Genomic DNA, 20,174 nt, shown 5'->3' with positions numbered 1-20,174 from the left:
GTTCACACAGGCCCACCTCTCCAGCCTGTCCAGGTCTCTTTGGATGACATCCCTTCCTTCTGGCATGTCAACTGCACCACTCAGCTTGGTGTTATCTGCAAACTTGCTGAGGGTACACTCGATCTCACTGTCTATGTCATTGATGAATATATTAAACAGCACCGGTCCCAGTACGACCCATGAGGGACACCACTTATCACCAGTCTCCATCCGGACATCGAACCGTTGACCACTACCCTCTGGACGCGACCATCCAGCCAGTTCCTTATCCACTGAACAGTCCACCCATCAAATCCATAGCTCTCCAATTTAGAGAGAAGGATGTTGTGGGGGACCGTGTCAAAGGCTTTGCAGAAGTCCAGATAGATGACGTCCTTTGGTTTTCCCTTGTCCACTGTTGTCACACCACCATAGAAAGCCACTAGGTTCATCAGACAGGACTTGCCCTTGGTGAAACCATGCTGGCTGTCTCAAATCACCTCCCTGGCCTCCATGTGCCTTAGCATAGCTTCTAGGATGATCTGTTCCATGATCTTCCCAGGCACAGAGGTGAGGCTGACAGGTCGGTAGTTCCCGGGGTCTTCCTTTCTACCCTTTTTTAAAATGAGCACAATGTTTCCCTTCTTCCAGTCCCCAGGGCCTTCACCTGACTGCCATGACTTTTCAAATATCATGGAGAGGGGCTTGGCAACTACATCAGCCAATTCCCTCAGGACTCTGGGATGCATCTCATCAGGTCCCATGGACTTATGTGCGTTAGGTTCCTCAGGTGGTCATGAACCTGATCTTCTATTACAGTGGGAGGGGTTTTACCCTCCTGGTCCCCCTCATGGGGTCCATTGACTCAGGAGGGATGAGGAGAGAGGTTGCCAGTGAAGACTGAGGTAAAAAAGTTGTTGAGTACCTCAGCCTTCTCCTCGTCTGCTGTTACCAGTTTGCCGGTCTCGCTCATCAGCAGGGGTACACTTTCCTTAACCTTTTCCAGCTGATATACCTGTAGAAGCCCTTCTTGTTATTCTTTGCATCCCTTGTCAAGTTTAGCTACAGCTGCGCCTTGGCCTTCCTGACCCCATCCCTACACAACCAGGCAGGATCCCTATACCTGTCTCTGCTTCCACTGCCTGTGCAGTTCCCTCTTTCTCCTTAGTTTGACCAGCATCTCTTGTCTCAGCCATGTTCTTGCCTCATGCTTGCAAAGATAACTTTCCAGATGTGAGGGACAGATGAAAGCCATATCTGCCAAAGAAGCAACCTTCCTCTTCCACTGCTAGGCACAGTTAACCTAGAAACCTGATATCAAATTGTCTTAGTTTCTCCTTTTTCACAGATCAGCCTTTAGCTTAAACAGGCAGTGTTTGTAGGATTATAGGTGAATCCTGGGTCTTTACTGACCTAGATTAAAATGCCACTGCTTTTTGGGTATCTAATCATCCATTCTGTCTTCAAAATATTTCTTTCACAATTATCCCAAATGAAAGCATTCTCCACCTCCATTTGTTGCTGAAGTTGTCAATTTTCAGTGATGATTTTTGTAAGAGAACGTGTCTAGAAAAATTTTTAATTTCACAGACACCACTGAATATCTGACAAATGTGGGATCATAGTCACTGATTTCTACAGTGGGATATGAATGGAAACACCAAACCATTCGGCTCTGACTTTTGCCGATATAAGAATTTTATAATTTTTCATACAGTATATTTAATTTTGATTCAACTAAAACTAAATTCAATGGGACAGATCTTCTCTAAGAAAGAAAATAACCATGTGGAAATTTAAGCAATGTCTTTTTCTTACATCAAGTTAAGCAAAAAGACTAAAATTTTCACTTTGCTCATGGCATATATACTTAATAAAAAGAATCAGACTGAGAGCACTTTACTACATTCAGACTAGCCTTTTATTGATTTGGATGTGCTATGAACCACATTATCTAATCTACAATAAGCCATTTACCAAGTGCAATGATCTATGGGCTAAAAGGCTTAGATTTTTAGTTCCATTGTAGACTTTTTGATGAAATGGTAGATCAGCAGAGAATAATAAGATTGTGAGGGACAGAAGTGTCAATATTAGGAAATTAGAAAGTTTGGCTTACTGTTTTAAATCCTCTTGCTGTTCATTTAAAAGCCCAATATCTCTTTTTCTAGACTAATCATGTCTGTATATTTAACAGAGGTCCCAGATGACATCCCACAGGGTGTCAAGCTCGCAGGGGTTCAAGGGCTCATCCAACTGAAAATATTTTTATTTTGCAAGAACAAAATCATCCATCTGAGCACATGACAACCATTTGGTGATGCATGTGTTATAATTACATGAGGATATATTGTCTTCTTGCTATTGCTGTTTGACATGATCCAAGTTTCATCTGCTCTATAGGAGATTTTAGCAGTTTCCCTTAAAACAGATTTGATGCCTTTTGCATCAGAAACTTTTCTTTACCGATTTGCACAGAGCCTGCACATAAACAAATTTGGACTAAGGCTCCCACAATCTCATCTCTGATTGCCTCCCCTCTAATTGTCAGCTTTGACCATTTTTTCACATGGGAATTCTCCAGCTGCCACTGGGAAATGCCATAGAAAACTCAAGATGATTTTTATCTACCGTTCTATGTTAATCTAGGAAAGAACCACACATATATGAGATCTCCTTCCTTATTTGTCAACATTGCTTTTTGATTGAAACAGGTAACACTGAACTTCCTGGCAATGCATACCATAACTTCCTTCTCAAATTATCAAGCCATTCATGCAAAGATAACTTTTTCCTGAAAATGGTTGCTTTTGGCTAACTTGGACTTTGAGGTTTGTGAAAAACCTAACAGTGCAAACCAGTTTTGCAACACCATGGGTGTCATCAAAATAACATCTCATGTTAGCAAAGACAAACAGAACAATAATTCAGTAGCCTTCAGTAGACAGAAATAAAATCCACTATTTAGTGCTAATTAAGTGAAAACCAAAGCATATTTATGAGATCATTTTAGCTATAGTTCTACGGCAAATTTTACTGCATCACTTCTGAGTAAGACTGACAGGTTACATGCCAAAGTAAATGTACTGAAGACATTAATGTCACTTTAAAGCAACTCAAGTTTTGATGTTCTTATTTTTTTGTTGTAGTGCAACTATTAGGATGCATTGCCACATTTTTTTGAAAATGAAAAAAGGAAGTGTAACTAGTTCAGGCTACCGTGTAACTTTACAACAACTGACACACTATAATATACGCCAGTTTGTATTAAGATGTTATTGCACCTTTCCAGTTCTAATCGCCAATTATGACTCTATTAGTCCTACTTGGCAGTTCATCTGCTCCTGCATCAGCTAAGGGGGACTTGGAGACGGACCTCTGATCTTCATGTTTCCGCTTCAGTGAGTGCTCGGCACAGCGGCTGTCATCTTGAGACATTGAGGAGGTAAGGCATTGCCTTTTCTAAGATAACTACACCTGACCTTACAACAATTTACTAAGGAAATACCTGCCTAATGGCAGTGAGAGTGCAGTTTCTTTTACACTCACAACGGCACTGCAAATTAGAGACAACAGGATAAATCTATGACCAGCTCACTAGACACTTCATTAAATCACTGTTCCCTCGCCTTGTAGAGCACTAATAGAATCACAGCCCTCGTTAGCTACTGAATAAAAGATCAATCACATTCTTTGAGAGCTCTTGCTACCAGCTTCCAGAGGAAACAAGGAAAAAAAAAGACATATTTAGGATCATCAGTAAGATTCTGAATGGCCTCACTGCAAGTTGGTTAAATTACCTTTTCCACAACTGACTCCGACTGTAATACTCTGAGGAACTTGTTAAGTCTGCTTTCAAAAGCTGCTATCTAATATATGACTACCAGGCCCTGGTCAAAAGTTCATAATGTGCATATGTAAAAAGGTACTAAATTGCCTGAGGGCTAAAACCAGAGGAGTTTAATTGCAGCAAAATGCTGAAAATGGTCTGTTGAGGGTCTTTCTATTGGGATACTGCTGGCACTAGCTGATTGAAGTACAGCACATAAAAGCCTTACAACAATATTTCCTTAAATGCAGCTGAAACTGCTAGCACTTGCTAGTGCATATATGGTGTGCCAAGAGGAAAAAAAAAAAAGAAAAAAAAAAAAAAAGAGAACCTTCTCTAAAACAAACAAAGATTTAAGGATTGATATAATTCATAACTCAAAAGTGTGGATAAAAGGAAGAATTAAACAGTGCATATCTGTCAGTATAAGTCATGTTACAGGCTCCACATGTAGTTATGGTGGGAAATGTAAGTACATATGTAAACATATTTAACTGGCACCCATTAAGATTCGCTGCAATGAAAACTGGAAAACAACTTCCATCAATCTATTTATGACCACACTTGGAAATTTGGGAAACAGGCACCTATGAGACTGAAGAGTCCTATGCTTAGCCTGAAAGCCAAGGACTTCTTTGTAGTAATTTGAGAATCATTCCTCTCCTTACTTACATGATAAGTTAAAAAGGACAGGAAGGAAGAAAGAAAACATTTTTCTCTGAGATCATTCAAAATAGACTTTTTCTACTGAAAAAGAAAATCCCAACAATATAAATCTTCAGGAAAAATGGTCATCGTCTGAAAATTAGGAAGAAACCTCAAATTCTTCACCGAATTCTATTACTTTTGATTCTCTCAAATAAAAGCATTCTTTTATCTAAACAAAAAATTGTAAGCATTTTAACTCCTGGCACAGTGAACACAAGCAGAGTATTTTTCCTTCTGTGTGGGCATTTACAAACATCTTGCCCGAGAATTTGGATTTTGGCTATAAACAGTCATCTGAAAACAATAACAAGCGACCATCTTCAAATTTTGCTCTTTTTGTAGAAAACTCTCTGATTTACTCCCCAATGTATATTTTTTTTTAATTATCTTGGCCAAAACATATAGTTACAAATATTTAAAATGGCTATGGTGATACATTCCTCTTAACTTTTTCTTTTAAAATTTTATTTTATAGCTTTTGAAAACCACATTCACATGGACTATTACTTGACACGCTATAGATATGAACTTGAAATTTTAATGTAAACGTCATTGCTTCTCTGACAGTTTTTCTTTAGCTCAAGCAGGGCTTGATGTGGAAGTTAAGGCACATACTGTGAAGGAAATGACATTGGGTCAGTGTCAGTCCCTTCACAGCAATTGCAGTAGGAATTTTCCACACCCAATTATTTTTTCCCAGTCATGTGTCTGTTGGAGACTATGCTACAAACTGCAATGATGACTGAATCCAAGTTAAAGCCTTCCTGAAAGGAGAACACGACTCAGCTCTGAGATGGTCTGAGAAAGTACAGAAAAAAGTACAAATGCAGGTGATAGGGGAAAAGTCGTCAGTTCAGCACCATCTGTAATATTTTGACATTCACCTATGTATGGATGATCTGTTGCCACTACTTTTTAGACTGACAAGACAATGTTATCTACAGCATGTATTTTGTTCATCTACAGTATGTGCTGTCTTTGGGCATGTCATGGCTGAGAAAATGATCTACAGCTTTGCATAGAGGTTTTAGTTTAAATACCTATAAAAGGTTTTAAAATACCTCATCTAATAGTATGAAAGACAAGAAGAAAAGGGATAGGCAACTTTTTATTTGTACTTGAATGAATATAATATAGTAGATAAAATAGCCTTTAGCCAACCATTACCTGGTAAAGTGGGAAGTGAGCGCACTATTGATAGCACTGACTTTGCCATTTTCAGTTGGTATCAGTTAGCATACAGCAAAGTAACAGCCTTGGACAGAAACCATAGACAAGGTAACAGGAACATGGTCAAAAGCATGAGAATCAGTGAAGAGTTCAAATCAGTTCAACAGACCTCCACATTCAGCCTTGGAAAGTCCACGCATCAGTATTCTGCAGTAGCTTTACAGACTGTCTCCATGTGAAGACCATATCACCTCTGTCTTCTGATACAACGGTTAGCATCATTATCAACCAAGTCTCATTTGACAACATAAAAAATACCCAGGCCACTAGAAAGTCTCAAAAGTAAATTCATCTTAGTGGGTAACAAAGAAAATTGGTAATTCATTTACCTCACCTCAGCAGATCAATTCAGAGAAGTTTGAAAAAAGCATGGTTGTAACACTGACAGCATTTACCGTAACAAATAAACTCTGTGGAAATGACAAACCAACAGTATCTGACAACAAATGAAGAATATGCAATAAGCTTTCATTTGTTTACTCTTGACATCCAGTGCTGACACACAGTTAGGAAGTCATTCAAATTGGTTTCAGATACATTTATGGGAAAAATTCACAAAAATCTCCCAAAACAGAGAAAGAGGCAACAGACAACACATATTTCAGTAGACATAATGTTTAAAACAAATAGACTGACTTCATTTGAAGTCTCTGAGTCTCTATTCCAGGTCTGGACAGCCCTTTCTTTACAGCTTCTGAGCACTACAGGGTAATTAATTAATGGATGTATCTGCCAGCAGAAGGGAACAAGGAACGGAAGCAGGAGAGCTGAAGTTTTTTTTCTACTGATGATACTGAACAGGAATGACCACATAATTTGGCCCAGCCACATTTCATTACCAATTATAAACATTATTTTAGGGGAATAGATTAGCAATTAGATTGCATTTACAGGAATCTTTGCTGTGGACAGTGACAAAGTTTTCTGACGAGTCTTCTGTCCCTTCCTAACAGCAGAAAAAGCATTGAGCTGTGTGTTCAGCTTTGCAGGCCTTGAGAATGCATGCACAGTATTTGATTTTCCAAGACAAGCAATGGTCTGGATTCTGTTCTGAAGAGCATAATTGGCCTTAGCTGAAGGCCATTTAAAATACCACGTTACTGTCTATTGAATAAGCATACATGTAATGCAATAATGATAAATTTCACCTTGCCACCAAAAATAAGGTCAGATACTGTTTCTATAAAAGACATTTTCTATGAAAACATTACCTTTAGAAACATAAAGCAAAAAGGAGACAAAAATATTATCCACAAAAAGCCAGCTTTGTTGATACTTTCTGCTATAATCCCTTTAAAAGTTGGAAATTCACACGCATTTCTCTTCAAAGGAATGGAAGAACTCAACCCATAATTTTTTCTCACAAATACAAAGTCAATGCTTTTGGTGCAAACGCTGAGAGAGAAGCTCATTTATATGTACCAGTTCAGCAAACGGAAACAGTGTAGCTCTAAGACTATTCAAGCTCAGGGTAATACCTTGTTTTTTGGTAGAACCAGTTAACCCATTTTCAGCTTACTCAAGATACCTTGATAAAAAAAAAAAATAAAAAAAAAATATGCATTGCCCAGAAAACCTTTATTTTACTGATGTTAAGTATGCAGAAAATAAGTTTTACATTTATGCCATCAGATTACTAGCAGAATTGTAATATGTGTGCCCAGTCCACAAGAGGAAATATGGATGGACTTTTCAGATGCCCAACCATGCCAAGAGCCTGCCTACCTGCTCAAGCGTGCTGATATTTGGGGCTGTTGCCTAGGGGAACTGTAAAGGAGAAATTCCTTTCTGACACTGCTCTGCAGTGGAACACGGTCTCTTTTGTACTGGGGCAGGGAGCATCAGGACACCCAGTTTCCTTTTGCAGATCGTTCCTCTGCTCCATAATTAACACCATTAGATAAGCAGCCCTATTTGGGATGGGATGAACTATTCGACATGAGTAGACAATCAGATTCTAAATGACACTGTTACAGAGTCATTATCATAAAAAATTACCAAGATGGTTGTTTTATTTGAAGTGCTAAATTAGTTTTCTTGTACTGGTAGTATTCATCATAATGGAAGTTTGACATTTCAGGACAACATTTTAATAGTAAGGCTGTTCAGTGGAAAGAAATAGTGTTTCCAATTTTCTAGCAAAATGAAAAAAAACTAATTACATCCATTCCTAGATTACAGCAACAAGACAAGGTAACCCAAAGAAAAATACCTACATTCAGGAGTGTTGAATTTAAGTGAAAACTTTAATCCTAGTATTTCCAAGTATTCTTGCACTCTAGCTTGTGAACTTGAAATGTTCTTCAATGTTTTTTGCATCATGGGGAGTTCATTCATTCAAAAAGAAATCACTAACAATGTGCCAGTTCAGCACAAGGATTTTCAAATCTGTTCCTTTTATATGAAATTTTGGTACTCAACACTTGAGTAAATAATTTCATAACGAGTTAGGCATCTCACCAGCCATTTGTACATGCACGGTCATCTATTAGAAACAAAAGAAACTAGCAATGGTGTGATCAAACATTAAAAATAAGCTCACAGTAAGTTTCACCTCCTATGCCTGCTTAACATTCCTCTGAATTAATAGCAATATCCATTTTAAATGCATTAAAGTTGAAAGTACCACCCACAGAAGCAGCGCACATATGAGAACCCCATTTTTGGAAATGTTAATTCTTAAGACAGTACTGCTACAAGAAATGGAAATCCACAGCACTAGCGAATCAATCCTGCATATTTGGGACAAGTGGATCTTGTTTTTTCAAGACAAACAATTCTCTCTAGATCTCAAAAATTACTTTACTTTTATATAAGATGCATCATCCAACTTTGCTATCTTTATCTCATTTCAATGTGATGTTTTTGCAATTAATAAAATTCCTCAAATACCTTCTATAGATTTTTTTTTGGCATGCACAGAAGACTGTGCTGTATCCATAGTGATACTTAATAACTGCAAAAACATGGTTACTGAAATAATGGAATTTGACTATGATGTTTATACTTACTGTCATTTTCCTTGCTAAAAAAGGGATTGATGCTACTACTCTAACAACTTCATAGAAACAGCAAAATAAAGAGTTTGGAAAATCCAAATGACTCAAGTATTGTAAATCTCAAAGGAAACTTTAAAACTAAGTAGATTCAGAAATTCTCTGATTACAAATCCTCGTACAGATTATTGCAAAACTAATAAGTACTGCATCGTTTGCTGTGCATTTTACACTGAACTAAGCACGATAAATTCAGTATTATGTTCACTTTCACCCCCAAAGAGTCCGCCGCTTCATCACAAGTAAATCATACAAACCCAGGCCACGTAACAAGAACAAAACATGAAACCATTTTAACATTTCAACTGGCAAATGGATTTAAGCAATTTCTTTTTTGCCAGATCTACCTCCTCTATTCTTAAATGTAATTCTTGAATCATATAAACATTTAAAATAACTCTTCAAAACGTTGCCTTCAAGGTATTTAACATACAATCATACATTTGTGCTTTCTTCCTTTTTTGAGACAAGTGAGAAACCATGGACCTAAGGACTAAGACAATATGTTAAGAAAAGGAAGAAGAGAGACAGAAGGGCACATCACCTCACACTGATACCGGCAGTAAAACCTACATAAAATCAAGGTCAGGTTTTTGGTTTCATTAATTTTTCTGGAACATATATTCCCTCTTTCTTCCCTTTCTTTAGAAACACATACACTCTTACCTAGAAAGAAGGCACAGGAACAGTAGAAAAATTAGGTCTACAGCAGAAAGAAGTTCAGGATTTGAACAGTATATAACTCTAGCATTTTCAATAACTCTCAGAGAGTGATATACAATGGAAGCTACTGAACTACAAAATACTAGTGAATATCTGGTGGAAAAACTAAACACACTCCTCAAGACAGTCTCAGCAACCACAGACCTATTTACCTCCACATGGGAATCTAGCCAATGCTACAAGCTGGCCAAGGAACATCCTGCAGTTTGAATCTTGCCTTGGTGGTAATTTTCTAGAAAAAAGAAAATCACCACACTCATATCCGTAACACCAAAAAAAATCACAAACCAATAAACACAACCCAGTAAGTTCCCTCACATTTTCCTCAGGAGAAAAAAAAGATACCTATATATACAAGTAATCTTTGGAATAAAGAACTGACAAGAACTAGAAACACTATTACCATCACTGTGGGATACCTCCCAGAAGTCTAGAAATATGATTTTTCTATACATACACGTACATTTTCAATAGCTTTCCTGGAAGGAAGTTTTTAGGAACGTTAATTCAGTTATGCAGTTATCATGTCCAGGGAACGCCAACATGATGAATGACATGAAACATGCAAAAAACAAACAGATGAATCACTTTTTCAGGAAAACAGACTCTTATTGTGTTCACCTATCCAGGAATATTAAATATATTAAAAAAACAAGTATATTTTTCATTTTTATATGTATAGATAGATACGTACATACACATACGTATATATGTAAAAATAGTGAGAATACTGAAAAAACATTATGTAGTACTCTGCATTTGATATACTGTATTATTTTTGGACCTTCCAAATATTACTTTTTTAATGACTCTGCCCTAAAAGAAGGGACTTTCTAGCTCAGATTACTTGGACACTCTTACTGTTTACTCTTCCATCTTTTTTGTAAAGTCAGAAGAGATTTCCCTGAGAACTTCAAATAAATAAGACATCCAGCTGCACAAACACTATACATTCTGTTAGATTACTTTGGCTTCCTAAGGAATATTTTACTTTCTCTGAATGTAAATGATTAAAGAGAATCCATCATATGAAACTGATTGGTGAACTGTTTAAAGTGGTATGGCACCTCTTCAAAGATGATATAGAGAGAAATGAAAAGACCATGTTATGATAAAGCATCTCAGATATCCAAGGAGTTCTAGGGAAACATTAATGTAACTAAGCACTGCATCCCCCAATTAAGAAACAGTATTTAAATGATAGTTCCATAAAGTAGGATCTACACTGCACTCTTTTTTAAACAATTTGGTATTTCATCTATTCTAAATACAGCCAATAAAAGCTTGGGGTTTCCTGAACATCTGTCCATTCATAAACAGCAACTTAAAAAAAAAAAAAGTAAGGAAAGATAAACCATGTTCTAGAATCCACAAAATTTACATTGGTCTGTGAGTTATGCTCACAAAATGACATGGGCTAACAATGTTCAATTATGTAATTTCATTATTTTTGCCATTTGCTGTCTTAAATTTGGGCTTAGGATTTTTAACTTCTAGAGGTCAAAGAAACAAAACCAACTTTGTTCCAAAACCTTGCTTTTGCTGAACTTCAGATGTGTGGATCAGCAGCTCTATTTCCTAAAGAGCTATCTAGAAGGCTTATTATCAGCAGGTACGCATGTGCATATAGAAGACAAGGAAGAAAGAACTACGAGGAAATAAAAGATGCACTATTGCCTAATCACCACGTCAAGGGACACAGACAAAAAGGCCTCAGTTCAAAGTTTAGCGATACAGGAGTTTGAACTTGATTCCTCTTCATTTATGGAATAAACAGCAGATTTACATTTTTTTTAAAATTATAGCCAAAAGTGATCCAGTCCTGGGACTTTAAACTCAGTAAGAAACTTGATTTAAGAGAAGAAAATTGAGAAAGCGAAAAGCACACTAATGAAGCACAACTACGTCTTACAGCCATGCGTTCATTACCCCCACACCCTTCCATCATTAAGGTCTTCTCACAGCTTCTAAACTTTGGCAGCAGTTTGAAGTGGAACCCAGGTTTGCCAACTAGCATGTTAATCCACATGGGTTTTGGTTTTTGCATTTCATATCACTCATAGCACCATAATTTCAATAGCTGAAAATAATCTGGTTCAACTGAAGCGCCTTGTATAAGTTGTGTTTGGCTGTGCTTAATTTACGTGCTAGCTGTACAGCATACTAGCTATGTCTGTCCAAAAAGTTAAAAATCATTAATTAAAAAAAAGTCTTTAGGGATTTCTTTTTCATAAAAAGTGATTAGAAACCCATTGCTAGCTAAAACCTCAAGTTTTACCAGTATGAATATTTGAGACTATCTTTCTAGAGTGCTAGCAACACATCATTGGATCATTATAAATGAACTGCAGCGCATTGACTCTGCTTTTGATTATAGTTATCTCATTCATAAAAAAGTTATCTCTATTACTCTCTTGTTATTAAAGAAAATGAATAATCCTGTGATTTATGTGCTAGCTGGTAACTAAGGAGGTCTGGATCCTACTGTGTTATTTACAACAAACTGTCTAAGTGACCTTGCTCAGGCACACGAATGAGAAACTGTGGGGTCACAGGCTGGGTTGAGTCACCTCATCTGCAGTAACTGCAACCGGTGGGCTCTGGGGTGCAGCAAGGGGCACCCGGCGGGCTCTGGGGTGCAGCGAGGGGCACCCGGCGGGCTCTGCAACAAAGCAAAAGGCAATGAAGGACATTGGGGCACACTTGCCTTTGGTCTTCAGCAAGGCACGGTAATTTCAGCCAGCATTTTTCACTGCTAGCTAGGCTAAAAAGTCATCAAAGATGAAACACTTACTAGGCAAAAAGTACAGAATTATTTCTACAAGAATCCCTTTTGTTTAGCAGATCTTAAAATTATTAATATAACAACGTGCTAGCGTAATATGAAGAATGTTTGAGAGTGAGTGAAGGAAATCCAGTAGCAAAGGTAAGAATTACTACTTTAGTTCAGCGAAACATTAAGACAACCAAGACAACCTAGGCTGGCACATATCATAAAACTGTTTTAGACCATAGCTGCCATTTTCCTACGTTAACAGCCACATGTTTGCATTAGCATCAAATAAATGCATGAGAAAAAGTAGAGGCAACCTGTTTCAGTTTTTAAAAAGATTTTCAAGAGATTTAAGTTTACTTGCCTGTTTATACAGGAAATCACTAAATTTTAACTTAGATTATTCCCAGCAAAAGTTAGTTAGCTAAAGACAGAAAAAGATTATGAACATGCACATTTACTTTTTGGTTCATACAACTCAAGTACGTAACGCATTCAGAAAAGTTCCTCGCTGTGTGTTTTCCCTTATATTCTCTTTCCCAATCTATCATTTTTAACAAAGCTATATGATGCTTTGCTGTTTTCTTAGCAATGTCTATCAAAAAATATTAGACTTATTTAAACTACACAAGAACTCTTATTTTGTGTGGCCACAAAACCAGAAGTGTCACAAACCTGACCACAACCGGAGTTCTAACATGGTATCTATGTGACAAAGTAGCACACACCCATTTTTGAGAGAGAAGAACATATTTCTAATCAGTCAGGACAAGGAAGGGAGGCCAAGAGTTTGTACGTATAAATCCAGAATTTTATCTAGTGCTGCTATTAGCTATTTTCTTCCCTGACAAAACAGAATAAAAACACGAAAATAATTTTCCCAGAGTCCTGTGAAAATACAGACTCCCATAAGGAGAACCCTTTTTCCCCCCGCAAACTTTAAATTTTCATCCTACTTCCCCATCTCTTTGTAAGACTTGACATTGAAACAAAGAACAGCAATATGTAAAATAAATGCCAATGCAAAAATCAAAAAACCCTCAGAACCTCAGAATTGCAAGCATTTTGAAAGTACTGAATTTTACTACCTAAGCACATAAAAAAAATCTTTTTTTATAGTCTCTTCAAACACACAGTTCTAAATTTCAGTCATCTTTGCCCATGGAAAATCGATACCTTACTTGTTTTCGGTTATTGCAGTAGATAATCAATTTTTGCAGCAAATAAAACAAATTATGATCTTTCAGTATGAGACATCTCACAAACACTACTGCAAGGATGAGGCAAATTCCTTATAGCGAGTATACTAAAGACATAAAAAAAACAAAGGTGAAGGGACAAAAAAAGGCTAACTATCCTGTTCAGCTCTTTCTGTCAGTCTGCTACGTCTTGCCTGTCACCCAAGCACCTCAACACTCGTAATACAACAAAAATTTCCTTCCTTACGGTTTCTCAAATACATTCTGAGCAGATCAATGCTGTGTAACACCTCAGAGACACCATGGCACTTCAGCTGCAGTTTAGCTCCACAAGTGATGGTCAGTAAAAGAGAAGGAATAAGAATAAGGAAAAAAACAGGAACTTGAAATCTTCTTTGGAGGACTGCAAAAGAACACAGGAAAAAAAGTACAGTAAAGTCTGGGTCTTTCAGACAAGAAAGAAATTACGGAAGCATCAGATGATAGTGCAAAAATAAAAAAAATATTTACTTTTAAAACCTTTTGTTAAGCACCCGTTATTTTACTGCAATGCAGTAACCCACAAATCCAATACCCCCATTATTCAATAAGAAGGGCTGTTTCTGGATGGTGTAACAATCTGAACCAAGACATGAAAATAACTGAATGCAAGACTGACTTTCTGCAAGTTTCAGAAAGAGACATTCTGTTCTATGCTGTTAACTACCTAAGAGGCCAATCTTTTTCAGGTTTAAGGCAGGAGACAATAAGGTAGCAGACAGGGCTGGATGTGAGGTTGCACAGAAGATTAGCATTTGTGGCAATTCAGACCTGTATGCAGACATTCCACAAGGTGTATATATAGCTTTCTAATCCAAGAAAGGTTTTTCAGGCTGAAAAATAGGGAAATATGCTTTTTAATTTCAAATTCTAATTGAATTACATGTAACATAAAACATTATGGACCAAATGTTTCCCTGCCTTGCAGCCCACATACTTGGCAGGGCATTCTGAAATTCTGGAAGGATCTAGGGAGAGAGGAAGAAATTCTTTACTTCCTCCACAAAACCATAGGACATAAGAGAGCTGCTCCACAAACAGTTATGGGAGTGTGTTGGACACAGCAAATTCCATGGCCATTGCTCCCCCCGAGCACCGTTCTGCACACTGAGACCCTGTTTGGCACATGGATAGGTTTTCATAAAGACTTTCCATTCCTGTGGCGTAGGTTATGGGGGACGGATTTAATTTGCCCTCATATTTCACACTACATTTACTTTAGCAGGAAGTTAAAATATGTATCAGTTAAATGTAAGTTTGATAATAAACTAGCTTTTATTACATTTTATTACTAAATAGGACACAGAAATTCTAAGTGCATAGAAGAATTTTTGTACCATCCTTCCAAAATGATTAACAACTTCTTTGGAGGCATTTCTTTACCATCCTACCACAACCAGTCAAAATATTCTTCCACATATGCCTTCTTTCCTTTTACCCAATTCAGTCAATTATAAATAACAGTATTCTGCAAGGAACTGTATGCTGTCAAGGTTCACCAAAATAACTGTCCTTCCACGTTACTAGAGGTACAGTCCATAAACCTGTGTGTTAAAAGAAAGAGCTGTTGCTTAGCATTGCTTTAACATTTACACTTTAGGCATTAATCCATAAAACAGAATTGCATATGTGATTTATACACCTTCTACAACAACTGCTAATATCCAGTAGGTAGATAGTCCCCTTTCACTTGCCCTTCCTCTTTCACTTCCTGCCCAAAATTCAGTTTGAGAAAAGAAACTGCCATTTTGACCAAATCTAAACTGTGAGGCTCTTTTCAAAAAGAACTGCCTGTTGCTTTTCAAGAAACCCCAGTGCATTTTCAGGAATGTCTTAGGAAGGAAATACAGGCCAAATTCTACTCTGAAACATGCACATACCCACCCTGCCCATGACTGCTCTTGGACTTGAGCATGCACAGCTGAGGGCAGAATTTGGCCTGAACTGTGAATTCAGTAATGGAAGCCAACATCAACTCAACACAGCCCACACAGATCTTTGGACAGCAAAAAATGTTTACTTAAGGAGGGAATACTATCCCCAGCTCTAAGGGTTATTCCAGCTTCTTTAGCAAAGAACAGGGGAGAAAGAGAAGAGATTATGAGACTGCAGGGCCTCTTTTGGGCTTCTATCAAAAGCAAACAGATGTGATCATTAGGTAGAAGCAAGTCCCTCCTATGGATGCAGATTCATTTCTTGCCAGAATAGCATTTCTGAGTTGATGTTAGGTGCGAGCGCAAATCATCACATGAAATTTAAATTTAGACACTTTCAACATATGGCAAAAGTAAAACCAGTGAAGCAGTTATAGGCACAGGGGTTTCCTCCTGCCCATACGAGCATCACAATACATGCCAACGCCTAAAACACTCCTGGGATAATATCAGAATGACAAGAATTCATTGTTTTATGTAAAACTAAGACATGCAGAAGACTTTTGGGCCCTTAAAAATATTTCTTATAATGCTCAATACCAAATACTTTAATTAAAATACGCAATTCTGAAAAGGTACTATCTTTGGGGGAGGAGGGAGAAATCAAAGAGCAGTTCAAGTTTCACTCTTACACAGTGAAAAATTAGGGGCAGAATGGTCTTACTGCAGCTAATTGGCTGTTTAAAGTTGACAGATTGAGCTCTTCTAGTTCTAATTTATATCTCAGCAACAGAACCAATATTTTATTCCCCACCATTAAAAGGGGGTAACACATCTGCTAAAACTCCAGCACAATGGCTGGCTTTGCACTGCAACAGGAAATGTAACCCAATAGTCTCAGAACTTCTACAAACCCCAGTCAGTCCTTAATGTAAAAGGATTTGAAAATTCAGTTCACTGAAACATCTGTTAAGCTCTTGCTACTCTAACACATGATATTCTTTCTGCTTTGTTACCTGCCAACAAAAATATTTGCTCCTATGTAAGACTATCACAAGTGTGTGATAATGGCACTCTGCTTCTAATTTCATATGCCATTGTACGCTCACAAAATCACCTGGGGGTGACACTAGAGAATGTACTCAGTTTAAGCTCAAAACTTAAAATAAATATATATAATTTTAATCTTGCATGTAAATAGGAACAAATCAGATAGGTTCTGAATGACTAACGTTAATTTAAAACAAAAGAAACAACTTAGTCAAACTGCTCTTGAGCCAACTTTCAAGAAGACGGGGGTGGGGGGAGGAGAAGGAGAAAAAGAGAGAAGAATGAGCACAGGGAGGGGGGGAAGCAGGAAAAAAGCCCAAGGAAACAAAACCCAAAAGCCTCAGATCAAACCAGCTAAGCATATGCGTGGCCTAAGCAGTTATTTTCAGAGCTTCTCTTCCAATCTGTTATTTACAGTGGCCACTTGTTTCAATTTACATTTAATTATCTTATAAGCTTCTCCAATTTACTGAGTAACTACAGAGTGGTTAGTAAAGGAGAGGCCCTTTGAACATAGGTAGAGCTACAGTTACTACACTAATAAAATGGTAATTTACTTGCAACTATTGCTTTCTACAAAAAAATACTTGTTCTTCATTTCTGTCTAGCAAATGCTTGTAGATTTTAGAACTTGAAAAGAGGTGGGTGGGGACAAAAGGAACAGTCTTTCTGTTTCTACAAAAGTACCTCCTGCATGCCTGCAACCATCAGTCCTTTAAATATTGCGTTATGTTTCAAAAGCTGACCAGACAACTCTCTGATTCAGCAGAAGAGTTCACTGTAACCAACACAAAGATACCATAATTTTTATGCTGTAGTCACTCATAAAACAGGTTTGGAAAATGTGAAGTTGCATTTCTTCTTGCAGTAATTTATGACCATTTACAGAACAACTAAAATTATGCCTCTAAAAGCCCCACACTTGAAAGACAGACAAATCCTAGCTAAGTGTGTTTGCTCTTTTAGAAATAACAGATTCTAAGTGATCTGCAAACCCTTTCTCTAAGCAGAAACTTAAAATAGCCTGACTTCATAAGGTGTCCTAATTACTGAAATTAAGTCACTGTAGTTGCAGGAAGTAACAGCAAACAGGTAAATAAGAGTGTGATATTAGAATAGTGATTCTCAGTGCTTCAGGGAACCAGCTAAAACGGAACAGCTACCAGCAGTGATTCCTAAGCTAAATGCTGTCATGCTGAACATCCCAAGCGCCACAAGCCAGAGGCTGCATGACCTCTCCCCAAAATGACAATTCACAGTATGCAATAACAGGCATTTCTGAAGAGAATCCTACATCCTCATCAACCAAAGTGAAGCTATTCAACATTCAAGAACTGAACAACTACATGAAAAAAAAAAAAAATCTTTCAGATAGACAATGTATATCTCTTCATTGTTGGAAACAAAACAAAATAATTACTGAACTGTTATGATTTCTAGTAAGTAAACGTTAAAGAAGTTATTTTATAAGTACCACAGAAAATGATGATGACGAAGTCAAAGGCATGAAGACTAATTTCTCAGTAACAACTTGCAGCCAGGACAGAATGTAACAATTATATTGTTCTGTAAAAAACTAGTAGGGAAACAAATGTATTTTGTAATTTTCTCCAGCACCTAGCTTCAAAGTTTCCATAAGAGATGAAACCACAAGTGTTATTCTGAGCTATCCACCACTCTCAGAACACCTGGTAAGTCTATCTTTGTGAAATGGAAATTAAGGATGTAATTGTTTTTTATTAACAGCTTTTACTGCAATAAAACAGAAAGACCCCAGTTAGGATCAGGTATGTGCAGCTGCAGTCTGTGTGTGTGTGTATGCATATATGTGTGCATATATCTATACAGACTCCAGGAGCCTCTACACTTCAAAACGTAATAAAGAGCTTTAAAATGGCTCCAGAAGCATTAGGCTCTCCACGTACCACAACACCGCAGCAGTTAAAGCTACTGCCTCCGAGATAAAACTGGTACAGGTGGATCTGCAGGGCACCTTGCCTGAACTGATAAACCTTGCCTCTCTCCACACACCCTTGACATGGGTCTCTCCATTCCAGTTATGGACCCAGCTCAGTTGCCGCTACTTTTAATGCTGCTGCATCATGCTGCATTGTGCAACGCAGACATCCTTCCAAAACACAGGAACGGGCAGTTCACAACCTTGGGACTGCAGCTTTAAGGTCTAAGATACACACCCAGCATTCTGACCAAAACACTCCACTAAACTTTGGGGTGAGCTGCCACAGACATCCTGAGAGGAAGCCCACAGAAAGAACCTCAACAAAGTCTATTCCAGCACAATCCCTAAAACAGGAGAAGTGGCAGATCATTTGCTCCCTACAAATCTTAAAATCGAAAAACTTTTACGCTGATGATGTTGAGAATTTCAGCTCAGCTTGTTTGCATACCAAGGAAGAGGCACTTTAGTAGTTTTACTGGCAATTGAAACAATGGTAAGGTTCAGGGGAACATAACAATTCATATCAGAATATGAGTTATAAAACTGATGCTTACCTTCAACCCATACCCTCCATTGTAACATTCAGATAACCTCAGTGAAGTACATACAAACATGAAGGACTTAGTGAAGTGATAGGGCTTGGACTAGAGCGCACTGTTATTCAGTGATGATATTTTTTGTACTAGATTTTGTATTCTCTTTTATGTACCACCCATAAATAAATAGACACTATTAAAAAAAAAAATCTATCAATTGTTTTAAAGAATTCAAAATTAACTTCAGTGTTGCCTTTTGTTCCTTAGAGGATGAGATTACCCAACCAACAAACACAAAAGGTTCCTTTGTGAAAATATGTCAGAGCAAATAAAACTAACAATTCATAAAAGTCCCACAGACTGGATCCTTTTCATGGGATGCTGATAACATTCACTTATCCATTCTCAGGAGAACTTCAAGAATTTGTTTTACAAACTATCCCTAACACAACAGAGACATAGTTTTAAAGGTCCTGGTCAAAAAAAAAATGCTGTTGAAAGATATTATTACTTGTCCCAAGGTGCCAGAATGCTCACTTACCAATCTCACGGACATAAGTAGGTTTTGCATATGTACAGGCTGCAAACTGCAGGCAGAGGTTGGAGGTGTTCTCTCCTGACTGACACCTTGTCAGTGCACCACACTAGAGTGTATTTTTCCTCCATGGGTCTTACTGAAGAACCAGTATTGTTCAAGAAGCTGTTCATTTTTGGACATGTAAGCAGAGTTTTAACACTATAAGATGTGTTTTCCACTTACATTAACCCAGTGTAAATTAAGATTAATTTCATTATCTCAGTGACAATGAAATGTACAAGCAATTTTTTTTTTGAAGCTATACATACAAGTTCCACCACTGATTTGCTCAGCTATTATAGGTTAAGCAATAGATTAAGCTACTTAAGGATGGATCCCTCTGCCTCAACAATTCCTCTCTGCTCTTTTTCAAATGAAGCCAATTAATTTGGTCCCTATTGCCAGCTCAGGGAGACAATAAGTTACGTTACACCACAACCACTCTTGTGAGTTGTGAAGTCTTCTGTAAAACGGGGCTAGTTTGGGCTTGAACAAATTGTCATAGCCAGATGAGTTCTTCAGGGGCATGAATCTTTTCATTTCCCTGATTTGTAGCTAAAAACATTCAAAGGATATCCCCCTCCCTGTTCCCTTTTGGGAATACCCTTCTTTGTCAGTGAATAAGGGATGAGAAACAGTCA

The 20,174-nt window shown here is 37.6% G+C and overlaps 1 protein-coding gene across 1 annotated transcript in view; it reads right to left on the bottom strand.

Moving 5' to 3' along the window:
• The window catches only part of WWOX (WW domain containing oxidoreductase), a 537,857-nt gene that overhangs the window by 384,456 nt on the left and 133,227 nt on the right, over nucleotides 1-20,174 (bottom strand). The window lies entirely within an intron of this gene.

This window comes from Egretta garzetta, unplaced genomic scaffold (assembly GCF_000687185.1).
Source record: "Egretta garzetta isolate BGI_Z169 unplaced genomic scaffold, ASM68718v1 scaffold39, whole genome shotgun sequence".
NCBI classification, from domain to species: domain Eukaryota; kingdom Metazoa; phylum Chordata; class Aves; order Pelecaniformes; family Ardeidae; genus Egretta; species Egretta garzetta.
Note: the sequence above shows the minus strand (reverse complement) of the source record. Positions and strands in the feature narration are given on the sequence as shown.